Below are 14,044 nucleotides of genomic sequence, written 5' to 3'. Positions count from 1 at the left end.
GAGGGTAGATTATTCAACCCAAATTTATATATTCGACACAAGGGGAGCCAAAGAATATTTGAAGGTATTAGCAACTGAGTTGTCAATTCAACCACACCTAGAGATTATCTATTTGCAACAACGTGATCAGTAGCAAAGTAATATGGTAGTTTTGATAATAGTAACAGTAGCAACGGTAACGGTAACAGTGATAGCAGTAATTTTGTAGCAAGTGTAACAATGATGATAAAGTAGTAATTTAGCAAGAACAATATAAGATAAATTCGTAGGCATTGGATCGGTGACTCGTTGGATGATATTCATCATGAGACAGTTATAACCTAGGGCGATACGACACTAGCTCCAGTTCGTCAATATAATGTAGGCATGTATTCCGTAAATAGTCATACGTGCTTATGGAAAGAACTTGCATGACATCTTTTGTCCTACCCTCCCGTGGAAGCGGGGTCCATATTGGAAACTAGGGGATATTAAGGCCTCCTTTCAATAAAGAACCGGAACAAAGCATTAACACATAGTGAATACATGAACTCCTCAAACTACGGTCATCACCGGGAGTGGCCCCGATTATTGTCACTCCGGGGTTGCCGGATCATAACACGTAGTAGGTGACTATAACTTGCAAGATCGGATCTAAAACATGGATATAATGATGATAACATAAGCGGTTCAGATCTGAGTTCATGGCACCCGAGCCCAAAGTGACAAGCATTAAGCATGGCAAAGTCATAGAAACATCAATCTTAGAACATAGTGGATACTAGGGATCGAGCCCTAACAAAACTAACTCGATTACATGATGAATCTCATCCAACTCCTCACCGACCAGCGAGCCTACGGAGGAATTACTCACTCCCGGTGGGGAGCATCATGGAATTGGCGATGGAGAAGGGTTGGTGATGACGAAGAACGAAGATCCCTCTCTCCGGAGCCCCAAACGGACTCCAGATCTGGCCTCCCGATGAAGAACAGGAGGTGACGGTGGCTCCATCTCGTGGATCGCGATAATTCTTTCTCCTTGATTTTTTTTTGGAAAAATAGGATTTTATAGCGTCGGTTTTAGGGTCAGCGGGGCCACCAGGTGGGGACAACCCACCTGGATGCGCTAGGAGAGGGGGCGCGCCCTGGTGGGTTGTGCCCACCCAGGGGCCCCTCTCCGGTAGGTCTTGGCTCCAGAAATTCTTATATATTTTTTAAAAATTCCTCACGAAGTTTCGTTCCATTCCGAGAACTTTTATTTCTGCACATAAACAACACCATGGTAGTTCTGCTGAAAACAGCGTCAGTCCGGGGTTAGTTTCATTCAAATCATGCAAATTAGAGTCCAAAACAAGAGGAAAAGCGTTAGGAAAAGTAGATACGTTGGAGACGTATCAACCCCCCCAAGCTTAAACCTTTGCTTGTCCTCAAAAAATTCAGTTGATAAACTGAAAGTGAAAAGAAAAACTTTTACGAACTCTTTTGCTCTTGTTTGCATAAATAAGCTTAAACAGCACCCAGGTTTTCAACCAACATTATAACTAACCATGCCGACAATAACTCCTAAAGATTATATTGACTCATATCAATGACATAATCAGCTAGCGAGCAATAATAAGGTATCTCAAACGGCAACACGTTGTCAAAATAACCATGATATAATATGACAATAGTGGTATCTCGCTAGCCCTTTCTGAGACAGCAAAACATAAATGGAGAGCACCTCCAAAGTTCAAGCAGCGACTAAACATTATAATTCATGGTAGAAAAGATCCAGTCATGATGCACCCAACATTAGCTACACACAATGCATAAGTCATGACAGCTGTGCTCTCAGGTTCTAGCGCTTGTTTTAGAAGGTGGTGACACAACATAAAAGTAAATAGATAGTCCCTTCGCAGACGGAAGCAGTGAGGTAAATGATATTTTGAGACATGCACCCTTCTCATTTACTTCATGGCCATCAGTTATCAATATCTTCCATGCTAAGCACGCTAGTGGCGGTTCCCAAGCGATAAAATTAAAGGTTTACTCCCCCTCCACCAACAATCACATTCCACGGCTTGTCCTAAACAACGGGTGCTGTCCAAACCAACAACAGTCCCGGGGGAGTTTTGTTTAATTATTTGCATTTTTGAGTTCAGGACTGGGAATCCCTATTACCGCCCTTTTCTCGTGCGATGGCGAGTGAATAAACACTCGACCTGAGAATAACCCGCTTGGCATGGAAGATACCGACCACCTCCTGTCATTCCATGAACGATCCAGGCACAAAAAAGGATATTTATTTAGAAGTTTTTAGAGGTGGCACATGCAAATTTACTTAGGACGGCAGGGTAATACCGCATATAGGTAGGTATGGTGGATTCATCTGGAATAACTTTGGGTTCAGGTTTTTGATGTACAAGCAGAATTCCCACTTAGTACAGGCGAATGCTAGCAGTTAGATTGAGAAGCGGCCAGCTAGAGAGCAACAACGGTCATAAACATGCATTATGCATAAATAACATTGGACACTAGCATGAGTAGGATATGAACACCATGAACATAAATATCATAGAGGCTATGTTGGTTTTGATTCAACTACATGCATGAACATGTGCCAAGTCAAGCCACTCGAACATTCAGAGGAGGATACCATATCATCATACTACATCACAATCATTTCAACGCAATGTTGATATCCAAGATAAATCATTATCCACTCCTAGCTACTTATGCATGGCATGAGAAACTATAATCTCTAATTATCATTGCAAACATGTTTAATCATAATGGGCTGAATCATGGATACTAGGTTAAACATATTTACACAGACAGAACAAGTCGAGTTCATACCAGTTTCTCTCTGCCACGGCCAGTTCATCGAATGTTGTCATTATTGCCTTTCACTTGCACGACCGAATGATATGAAAATAATAATAGTGCAAGAGTGCCATGGACTAAGCTGGAATCTGCAAACATTTTATTCAATAGGATAAGACAAGGTAAAATGTGCTCTTTATTAGTTCAACAATTAATCATATGAGAGCCACTCAACATTTTCATCGTGGTCTTCTCCTCGGTACAACTCGAATAAAAAGAAAAGAAATTCAGAGAAACACACTGAAATATTTTTGGAGTTTTTGGTTTTCTTGAACAAGGAAATAAAAAGGAAAAAGCAAAAACGGGAAAAACTATTTACAAGGGGAAAGCTCCCAACAAGCAAAAGAAGGACAAGGAAATCTTTTTGGGTTTTCATTTTAATACTACTACTAAGCATGCATAGAAAGTAAACTACCACAACTAATTTTTTTGGTTATTCTAAATTTTTCAAACACACAAGAAGAAAGCAAGAAAATAAATCTAAGCATGGATGATACAATAAAAAAGTGTGAACACCGACAAATGAAAATAAGTGGACATGAATGTAATATCAGTGAGAACACGTACTCCCTCAAGCTTAGGCTTTTGGCCTAATTTGGTAGTCAATCAGTAGCCTGGATGGTAGTAGGGGTGCTGAGGAGCGGGCATCCACTCATACCACTGCTGAGGTTCCTGTGCTGCCCCGCAGCAGCCTGAGCGTTCCGGTAGGCGATGATGTCCGCATGCATAATCCTATATCCGCCCCTGGCAACAGAATCAAACAAAGTAGGAGCAGGCAATGGAATAACATCATGAGTCCTCACACTAAAAACCAGGTTATATTGTGACGCCCGGATAATCAAGCTACAGTAACCTCTGCTAATGATGCCACGTCACTTCTATTACTGTTGCTAATCTCGCGTTAGTTCGAAACCGATTAAAATTCAAATTCAAAATTTGGCAAATAATAAAAGTTTTCAAAATATTAAACTAAAATGTTCGGAGTGTGCAAATAAATGCTTAGGTGTTTATGGTGAGGGATCCATCCTTTTATAAATAACCTAAATACTTAAAATGAATTAAAACAGAAAAGAAAATAAAAGAAAGAAAGAAAATACAAAAGAGAAAACAAACTAACAAAACAAAAAAAAACAAAGGGAAACACCCCTCCCACTGGGCTCAGGCCCAGCAGGCCACCGGCCCAACCGGACCAACCGCCCCCACTCCCCATATCCCCCACTCCCGTACCCCGAACCACCCACCGACACCCCACTCCCCCCCGAAATATCCCCCCCTCTCCCCCGATTGGATCGGGATCGGAGGAGGAGGCCGCCGCCCGGATCGCCCGTTGCCGTCCATCGCCGCCTCGCCCCCGCCACTGGACGCACTCGCGGGAGCTGCCCCGTCGGTCTGCCTCTTCTACGTCGACGCCATCGTCCCCGTCCCCCACCACGAGCACCGCTGCCACGATCCCTACGTCCCCAGTGAGCCTCGCCCCTCTCCCCTTTGCCTCCCTGCTCGCCCCGCACTGGCAACGTCGCCCCGCGCCCTCCGCGCGCTGGCGAGCCCATGGCCGCGCCCGTCACCCTTCGCCCGCGCCCTCACCGCCTCGCCGCTTGCCGCCGCACACTCGCGTGCCCCGCGCCTGCCGTGGCCGCTTCAGCCACCGCACTCCGCCCCGCCTCGTCGGGCCTTTCCCCCTCGCCCAGGCTCGTCACCGCGCGCACCTGCCATGCACGCCCGCACCGTCCGCGCCCGCCCGCAACTCCCCGCGACCGCTTCGCCGCACCAGGCCCCGTCCGCCGCTGCTCCCCGCCGCGCTCCGGCCAGGCTCCGGCCCGCATGCATGGCCTCGTCCCCGCTAGCTGCGGCCGCTAGTCCCGCCGGCGCTCACCGACAGCAACCCACGCACGCCCGCGCCGCCTCTCGCTCATCACTACAGCCGCCGCCGCCCGCACTGGCCTCCCCACACGCGCCGTAGTCGCCCGCAACCGCACCCCTCCGCGCCGGCTTCCTTTGCCGGAGACGGCCGGCTGGCGAGCCCCACCGTGGCCGCCGGCGCGCTATGGCGCCCGTAAACCCCACTGCAGCCCGGTCCGCCCCTCGTTCGGGCGCTGCCCCGTTAACCGCCACCCATGCGCCCGCTAAGGCCTTGGGCCCATGACACGAAGGGCCCACGCCCCAGAACGTTTTAAATTAAAAAAAGAATTAAAAAATATATCAATTAATTAATTAACTTAATTAATTCTGTTTAAATTAACTAATTAGATAATTAACCTAATTAACTTTGTCTAATTAAACTGCTAACTAAACAGTCTATGACCAGTGGGACCCACACGTCAGCGACCCAGTCAACACCCCTGTTGACTGCTGACGTCATGCTGACGTCAGCATGTACTGTTCTGGATAATGTTGAATTAAATTAATTAAAAAAATTCTAAAAATGTTTTAAAACTTTAGAAAATCATATAAAATAAATCGTAGCTCAGATGAAAATACTTTCTACATGAAAGTTGCTCGAAACGACGAGACGAATCCGGATACGCAGCCCGTTCGTCCGCCACACATCCCTAACCTATCGAACTCGCAACTTTTCCCCTCCGGTTCATCTGTCCGAAAACGCGAAACACCGGGAATACTTTCCCGGATGTTTCCCCCCTTCGTCGGTATCACCTAGTACCGCGATTGGGCACACCTAGCATCACGCTTTGTCATGTCATGCATCGTCATGCATTTGTTTGCATTGAATTTATTGTTTCTTCCCCCTCTTCTTCCGCTAGACACTGAGACCGATGCCGCTGCTACCCAGTACGACTACAGTGTTGACGACCCCTCCTTGCCAGAGCAATCAGGCAAGCCCCCCCCCTTGATCACCAGATATCGCCTATTCTTCTCTATACTGCTTGCATTAGAGTAGTGTAGCATGTTACTGCTTTCCGTTAATCCTATCCTGATGCATAGCCTGTCCTTGCTACTACTGTTGTTACCTTTTTTTTTTGAGAACTCTGACAGTAGGAGAGGCTCCTACTGACCTTTAAATTAGAGCAACACCAGGATCAGGGGATACTGTTGTTACCTTTACCTGCAATCCTACATGCTTAGTATAGGATGCTAGTATTCCAACTGTGGCCCTACATTCTTGTCCATCTGTTGTGCTATACTATCGGGCCGTGATCACTTGGGAGGTGATCACGGGTATATACTTATATACTTTATACATGATACATGTGGTGACTAAAGTCGGGTCGGCTCGAGGAGTACCCGCGAGTGATTCACGGATTGGGGGCTGAATAGACCTTTGTCCCGACGGCCCTCTGGGTGGATCTTTGTGGCGGAGCGATAGGGCAGGTTGAGACTACCTAGGTGAGAGGTGGGCCTGGCCCTGGTCGGCGTCCGCGGTTACTTCAAAATAACACGCTTAACGAGTTCCTGGTATTTGATCTAAGTCTGGCCATTTGGTCTATACGCACTAACCAACGACATGGGAAAGATATGGGCACTCGACGTCGTGGTATCAGCCGAAGCCTTCGTGACATCAGCGACTGAGCGGCGCGCGCCAGATTGGACCGCATAACGTGACTTCCTTTCTAATGGAGGTTGCTAGGTCTGCTTCTGGCCGCCCACGCAACATGCAGGTGTGCAATGGGCGATGGGCCCAGACCCCTGCGCGCTTAGGATTAGACCGGCGTGCTGACCTCTCTGTTGTGCCTAGGTAGGACTGCGACATGTTGATCTTCCGAGGCCGGGCATGACCCAGGAAAGTGTGTCTGGCTAAATGGGATCAAGCGTGTTGGGTTATGTGGTGCACCCCTGCAGGGAAGTTTATCTATTCGAATAGCCCTGATCTTCGGTAACAGGACGACTTGGAGTTGTACCTTGACCTTATGACAACTAGAACCGGATACTTAATAAAACACACCCTTCCAAGTGCCAGATACAACCCGGTGATCGCTCTCTAACAGGGCGACGAGGAGGGGATCGTCGGATAGGATTATGCTATACGATGCTACTTGGTGAACTTACCATCTACTCTCTTCTACATGCTACAAGATGGAGGTGGCCTGAAGCGTAGTCTTCGACAGGATTAGCTATCCCCCTCTTATTCTGGCATTCTGTAGTTCAGTCCACCGATATGGCCCTTTACACATATACCCATGCATATGTAGTGTAGCTCCTTGCTTGCGAGTACTTTGGATGAGTACTCACGGTTGCTTTTCTCCCTCTTTTCCCCCTTTTCCCTTCTACCTGGTTGTCGCAACTAGATGCCGGAGCCCAGGAGCCAGACGCCACCGTCGACGACGACTCCTACTACACCGGAGGTGCCTACTACTACGTGCAGCCTGCTGACGACGACCAGGAGTAGTTAAGGAGGATCCCAGGCAGGAGGCCTGCGCCTCTTTCGATCTGTATCCCAGTTTGTGCTAGCCTTCTTAAGGAAAACTTGTTTAACTTATGTTTGTACTCAGATATTGTTGCTTCCGCTGACTCGTCTATGATCGGGCACTTATATTCGAGCCCTCGAGGCCCCCGGCTTGTATTATGATGCTTGTATGACTTATTTATGTTTTAGAGTTGTGTTGTGATATCTTCCCGTGAGTCCCCGATCTTGATCGTACACATTTGCATGCATGATTAGTGTACGATTGAATCGGGGGCGTCACGAGTTGGTATCAGAGCCGACTGCCTGTAGGAATCCCCCTTCCACACTCCTTGGCCGAAGTCGAGTCTAGACATTACAAAACTTTTACTAACATGGCTGTGTGTCTTACGTGCCCACGTCGCCATTGGGTGGTATTAGGATCTTTTACTCCTCGTCTATACTCTGGGACTCTGATCTCTCTCCTATTTGGGTTAAATGATCTTGCTAACCCTAACTCTAGGTTCTCGTAAATACTTTCTCCCCGAGAGCCCCTCGGTACGAACGATCGCTTGCTTCACCAGAAGATTCCGAAGACACCCTACGATGTTCTCTCGAGACTATGTGCCATCGCTTTTACAATTCCCTACCACCGATGTATCCTTATGGATAACTACCTACATTTGTCATTCATACATTCAACCCAGTTGATCTTGTTATTACAAGATACACCGAAATTCTCTCTATTGTTCCGAGAATGCTTTGTGCCTACTGCCTTGCAGTTCTTTGCCACCTGAATACCCCTACGAATAATTTCTCGCACTTATCGAGTATCCGCTCATCCCCAGATGATTCATGTATTTCACAAAATTCTTCGAAATACCATTCGGTTTTCCGAAAATCCTGAGCAGCCTATTGCTCCTGAAATTCTTGCTTGCTTGCGTTATGGTTAATACCATAAATCTCGTAATCTTATTGGCATCCCTCGTCATTTTCATTTTGAGTCTGTTGAATCAATATGTTGTGAATGCTCGCAATCCTTAATCAGATCCTTCATTTCGTCCTTCCGGCTCAGACGTCATTTTAAACATGAGCTGGATCTCGACCAATCAAATTGCCATCGATTGTACCCCTAAGGCTCTTCAACTTACCCATCCTTAATCAGAGCGTTTGCTTCTGATCCCTTGATTTGGAAATCATAATTCCTTGGTATTTGAGCATTGAATTAGTCGGTTGCTTCTATAATCCAATGTCTTTGCATTGTTTCTTCGTCTGGTTGTGAGCCGATGCTCACATCAGCTCCGTTATGGACCGTCAGATCCTTTGTTGAATTATCATCCGACAGCGTCCTTCGTATATAAAAACCTCGAGAATTTCTTTCCCTGATACATAATGCCTTAGGTAAATTGTATCCTCTGTTTTTGTCAACCATGCTCTACTATCGAGCTTGTGTTATTTACTTTGAAGCTTGTGGTATATGTTTCCACGATACCCTGATGGGTTGAACCTATGCCTTCCTTAATATGTGTGAACTCGAAAGTTTTCACGAGTCATACTCTTCTGGTATTTTGCCAGATAAAATTTCAACACTACAACTTCTTCGAAAATGAGAAGTGAATGAAAGTTTATGCATTGGAGAAGTGGGAGTCGACCTTGAACTTGTGTTCATGCCCATGGACCCAATGTGGAACTTATCATGGAAGCTTCTTGCAAAATATTTAATCATTTGGGTAATTCTTTTGGTGTCATTAAATTGGATCCCCTGCAGCTATGGTTCCGACCATATTCTTCTTCTTTGATCCCATTTCTCGGACAAGTTGAAGTACTTGTCTTCTGCAGGTCAATACATCTATCCAACCTCTATTCTGCTCTACCTTCGAGTATACCCTCAGGTATCTCGAGAATATCACGGATTCTTATGAGTTCTTCATCAACTATTATTCTCGTCGATTCCAGTGCCCCCGGGTTATGAGTTAATAGTCATTTGAGAACACCGATAAGTGAATCGATTCAGCACGCCGATTCAATAACTCTATTCGTGGCTTATGAGTTTAATAATCCTTCAAGTCATTCCTAGCCTGATTGGCTATATCATTATCGTGCTAAATTTTAACCGTGACACCCGTTCCTTATTACCGGAGCACATCTTTCGACAATAAGCTAAGCTTACGTCGATTTCCTTGTCTTATCGTTTCACCTCGAACCACAATCTGGATTCTGAGTTTATGACGTACCCTTGGTTCCAATAACCCTTTGCTTCATCATTCCTTTGGCCTGATGTCGTCGTTGATTGAATACATCTTCATGAAATCTCTCGACAAATGTGTCGTGATCATCATCAACCTTATGAGCTCTTCCAGGATATCAATCGGATTCATGATGAGAAATACCATCCTTGCCCTCGATGAATTGTATTATCATCGGCCACTTTATTGCCTTCCCTCCAACACAAACTTGTTTGTGTTTTGTGTTATACCTTGAGTTCCTTGCTATCCAGCATTTGTTCTTCTTTACCTTGGAATATTACCACCTTTTATGTGAAGAATGTCATGGGAATTTTACCACCTCTTGAGAATTCTTGATACAATTAATACTTCTCACCATCACCATTCCTTCTTGGCCCCGTGTTGTTTCCAATCGAAAAACCGACAATTGAACTTGGATGTGCGAATTCAAAACTTCTAGCGGTCCTATTGCTTTGAAGTTAATGGTCGACATTTCATTCTTAGACCATTGGTTATCGAATCACCATTCTAAGCATTGATTGTACTACCTAAGCCCATATTTCGGGCGCACTTTTTAACCAATGTTTAATTGTCTATGTTTTCCTCGAGCATACCTCATTATATCATATGATCCGACAAATGTTATCTCCTTGTTCACATAATTGTGGAAATCCATCTTTTGGAAATCCCAATGAATTGTCGCTGAGATCATCAGCCACCTCCTCGTCCTCTCCTTGGTTTAATGATGACGAACCCTTGTCTCAGAACTCGCTTCCTTGGTTCAATTCCCGAGAATCTTACAATGTCGTCGCGACAATTTGGGTTGCACCTTTCCTCTCAGGCATCCCGAGTCCGAGTTATCCTGACACCAATCATATCTAAATCTCGGTCATATATGATGGTTGGAACATATTTCCAAGAGTTATAACATCTTTACATGACCGGGTAAGGTGATGTCATGCCTAGCACACCTGGCCGGAGCACCTAGTGTTATAGTTTCCTTTTCTGCAAGGTTATCCATTCATCCATGAGGAAATTGTAAGACTTATTCTACAAGTTGTTCCTGATGGATCCTTCCTGCATCCAAAGTCCTACCTTTGCTTGAAGACCATGTCAATGCTATCTCGAAGCTTGTCTGTGGTACTCCGATTTTCAACAAGAACATTTGAAGCCCAATGCTAAATGTTTCTTGCTCAATTATCCAAACACCGTTGTATGGATAATGGCATGGAATTTCTCTTCCTTTTCCTAAAGGGTTTTCTACGTTATATCCCTTCATGGATATCATGATTTGCTTGCCCTTGGGAAGGATATACCCCTGAAATATGTGCTTAAACACATTTTCCTTTCCATTGTTTTGTTAATCTGATAAACACCTTTTCCTTTCCATTGTTTTGTCTAACCTTTCTGGTGATCATTATGATCTAAGTAGTATTAATTCCCTGCTTATGTTAACACCTCAGTGTACAATTCTGTCAGTAAGACCCTGTTGCTTTTGTTGATGACATTCCGGTAACCACCGATGGACGAGAACCTTGCCTATTGGTCCGCCTCGTTCAACGAGCAGGAAAATGGTTCTCTTCGTCCCTCGCCCTTGGTACCGACGTTGTTGCCGACATAATATACAGGCTACCCTCTGACATGCCTTGCTTGCATGATCACGCAAGACGTCTCCGCCCTTCCTACTTTTAACCCACATGGTGGGCCCATAACCCACAGTTCCACAGGATCGAAACCTGACTCTCCTATACCCCCTGTTTCCAAACTTATTCCTCGCGCTTGGCTTCGTATTTAATTCACGGGCCACCTTCCTAGTGCTCTATTCTGGTATTAGACGCAATACTTACTCTCGCTGCTCTGAACCCCTTTCTCACTCTGGTTCAGACTTCGAGCAACTATCTATCCGCTTGGAACCTCTTAATTGTACCTTCGTACCTTACTCTCGATGTATTTTATATGTTCAACTCGAGAGATAATCTTATGCTCATTCATGGGTTAACCCCAGATTGTTTCCCTCATAAGCATTCTGTCGTAGCCGAGCTATCCCTTACCTATTCATAAGTACGATGGAGTTCCCGAAGCAAGGATGCCTACTTCATCATGATGACCGAAGCAGAGAAATGAAGACATCAACGAAAGGGATTAACTTCTTCGAGAAGAGCAGCCAAGACCGAGAAGATCCGTTAGAATATCGTAACCAGACCTCTCCCCCTTGCTCTACCTCTTAAATCTCGGGACGAGATTTCTTGTAGTAGAGGAGAATTGTGACGCCCGGATAATCAAGCTACAGTAACCTCTGCTAATGATGCCACGTCACTTCGATTATTGTTGCTAATCTCGCGTTAGTTCGAAACCGATTAAAATTCAAATTCAAAATTTGGCAAATAATAAAAGTTTTCAAAATATTAAACTAAAATGTTCGGAGTGTGCAAATAAATGCTTAGGTGTTTATGGTGAGGGATCCATGCTTTTATAAATAACCTAAATACTTAAAATGAATTAAAATAGAAAAGAAAATAATAAAAGAAAGAAAATACAAAAGAGAAAAACAAACTAACAAAAACAAAAAAAACAAAGGGAAACACCGCTCCCACTGGGCTCAGGCCCAGCAGGCCACCGGCCCAACCGGACCAACCGCCCCCACTCCCGTACCCCGAACCCCCCACCGACACCCCGAAATATCCTCCCTCTCTCCCCCGATTGGATCGGGATCGGAGGAGGAGGCCGCCGCCCGGATCGCCCGTTGCCGTCCATCGCCGCCTCGCCCCCGCCACTCGACGCACTCGTCGGAGCTGCCCCGTCGGTCTGGCTCTTCTACGTCGACGCCGTCGTCCCCGTCCCCCACCACGAGCACCGCTGCCACGATCCCTACGGCCCCAGTGAGCCTCGCCCCTCTCCCCTTTGCCTCCCTGCTCGCCCCGCACCGGCAACGTCGCCCCGCGCCCTCCACGCGCAGGCGAGCCCATGGCCGCGCCCGTCACCCTTTGCCCGCGCCCTCACCGCCCCGCCGCTTGCCGCCGTGCACTCACGCGCCCCGCGCCTGCCGTGGCCGCTTCGGCCAGCGCACTCCGCCCCGCCTCGTCGGGCCTCTCCCCCTCGCGCAGGCTCGTCGCCGCGCGCACCTGCCCTACACGCCCGTACCGTCCGCGCCCGCCCGCAACTCCCCGCGACCGCTTCGCCGCACAAGGCCCCGTCCGCCGCTGGTCCCCGCCGCGCTCCGGCCAGGCTCCGGCCCGCACGCATGGCCTCGTCCCCGCTAGCTGCGGCCGCTAGTCCCGCAGCCGCTCACCGACAGCAACCCACGCACGCGCGCGCCGCCTCTCGCTCATCACTACAGCCGCCGCCGCCCGCACTGGCCTCCCCACGCGCGCCGTAGTCGCCCGCAACCTCACCCCTCCGCGCCGGCTTCCTTCGCCGGAGACGGCCGGCTGGCGAGCCCCACCGTGGCCGCCGGCGCGTTAGGCGCCCGTACCCCCCGCTGCGGCCTGGTCCGCCCCTCGTTCGGGCGCTGCCCCGTTAACCGCCACCCATGCGCCCGCTAAGGCCTTGGGCCCATGACACGAGGGGCCCACGCCCCAGAACGTTTTAAATTAAAAAAGAATTAAAAATATATCAATCAATTAATTAACTAAATAATTAACTTAATTAATTTTGTTTAAATTAACTAATTAGATAATTAACCTAATTAACTCTGTGTAATTAAACTGCTAACTAAACAGTCTATGACCAGTGGGACCCACACGTCAGCGACCCAGTCAACACCCCTGTTGACTGCTGACGTCATGCTGACATCAGCATGCACTGTTCTGGATAATGTTGAATTAAATTAATTAAATAAATTCTAAAAATGTTTTAAAACTTTAGAAAATCATATAAAATAAACCGTAGCTCAGATGAAAATACTTTCTACATGAAAGTTGCTCGGAACGACAAGACGAATCCGGATACGCAGCCCGTTCGTCCGCCACACATCCCCAACCTATCGAACTCGCAACTTTTCCCCTCCGGTTCATTTGTCCGAAAACGCGAAACACCGGGAATACTTTCCCGGATGTTTCCCCCCTTCGCCGGTATCACCTAGTACCGCGATTGGGCACACCTAGCATCACACTTTGTCATGTCATGCATCGTCATGCATTTGTTTGCATTGTATTTATTGTTTCTTCCCCCTCTTCTCCCGCTAGACACCGAGACCGACACTGCTGCTACCCAGTACAACTACGGTGTTGACGACCCCTCCTTGCCAGAGCAATCAGGCAAGCCCCCCCTTGATCACCAGATATCGCCTATTCTTCTCTATACTGCTTGCATTAGAGTAGTGTAGCATGTTACTGCTTTCTCTTAATCCTATCCTGATGCATAGCCTGTCCTTGCTACTACTGTTGTTACCTTTACCTGCAATCCTACATGCTTAGGATAGGATGCTAGTATTCCATCTATGGCCCTACATTCTTGTCCGTCTGCTATGCTATACTATCGGGCCGTGATCACTTGGGAGGTGATCATGGGTATATACTTATATACTTTATACATGATACATGTGGTGACTAAAGTCGGGTCGGCTCGAGGAGTACCCGTGAGTGATTCACGGATTGGGGGTTGAAAGGACCTTTGTCCCGACGGCCCTCTGGGTGGATCT

Source organism: Triticum aestivum, chromosome 4D (genome assembly GCF_018294505.1).
Source record: "Triticum aestivum cultivar Chinese Spring chromosome 4D, IWGSC CS RefSeq v2.1, whole genome shotgun sequence".
In the NCBI taxonomy this organism is placed as follows: Eukaryota; Viridiplantae; Streptophyta; class Magnoliopsida; order Poales; family Poaceae; genus Triticum; species Triticum aestivum.
The sequence above is the reverse complement of the archived record's forward strand: the minus strand, read 5'-3'. Positions refer to the sequence as shown.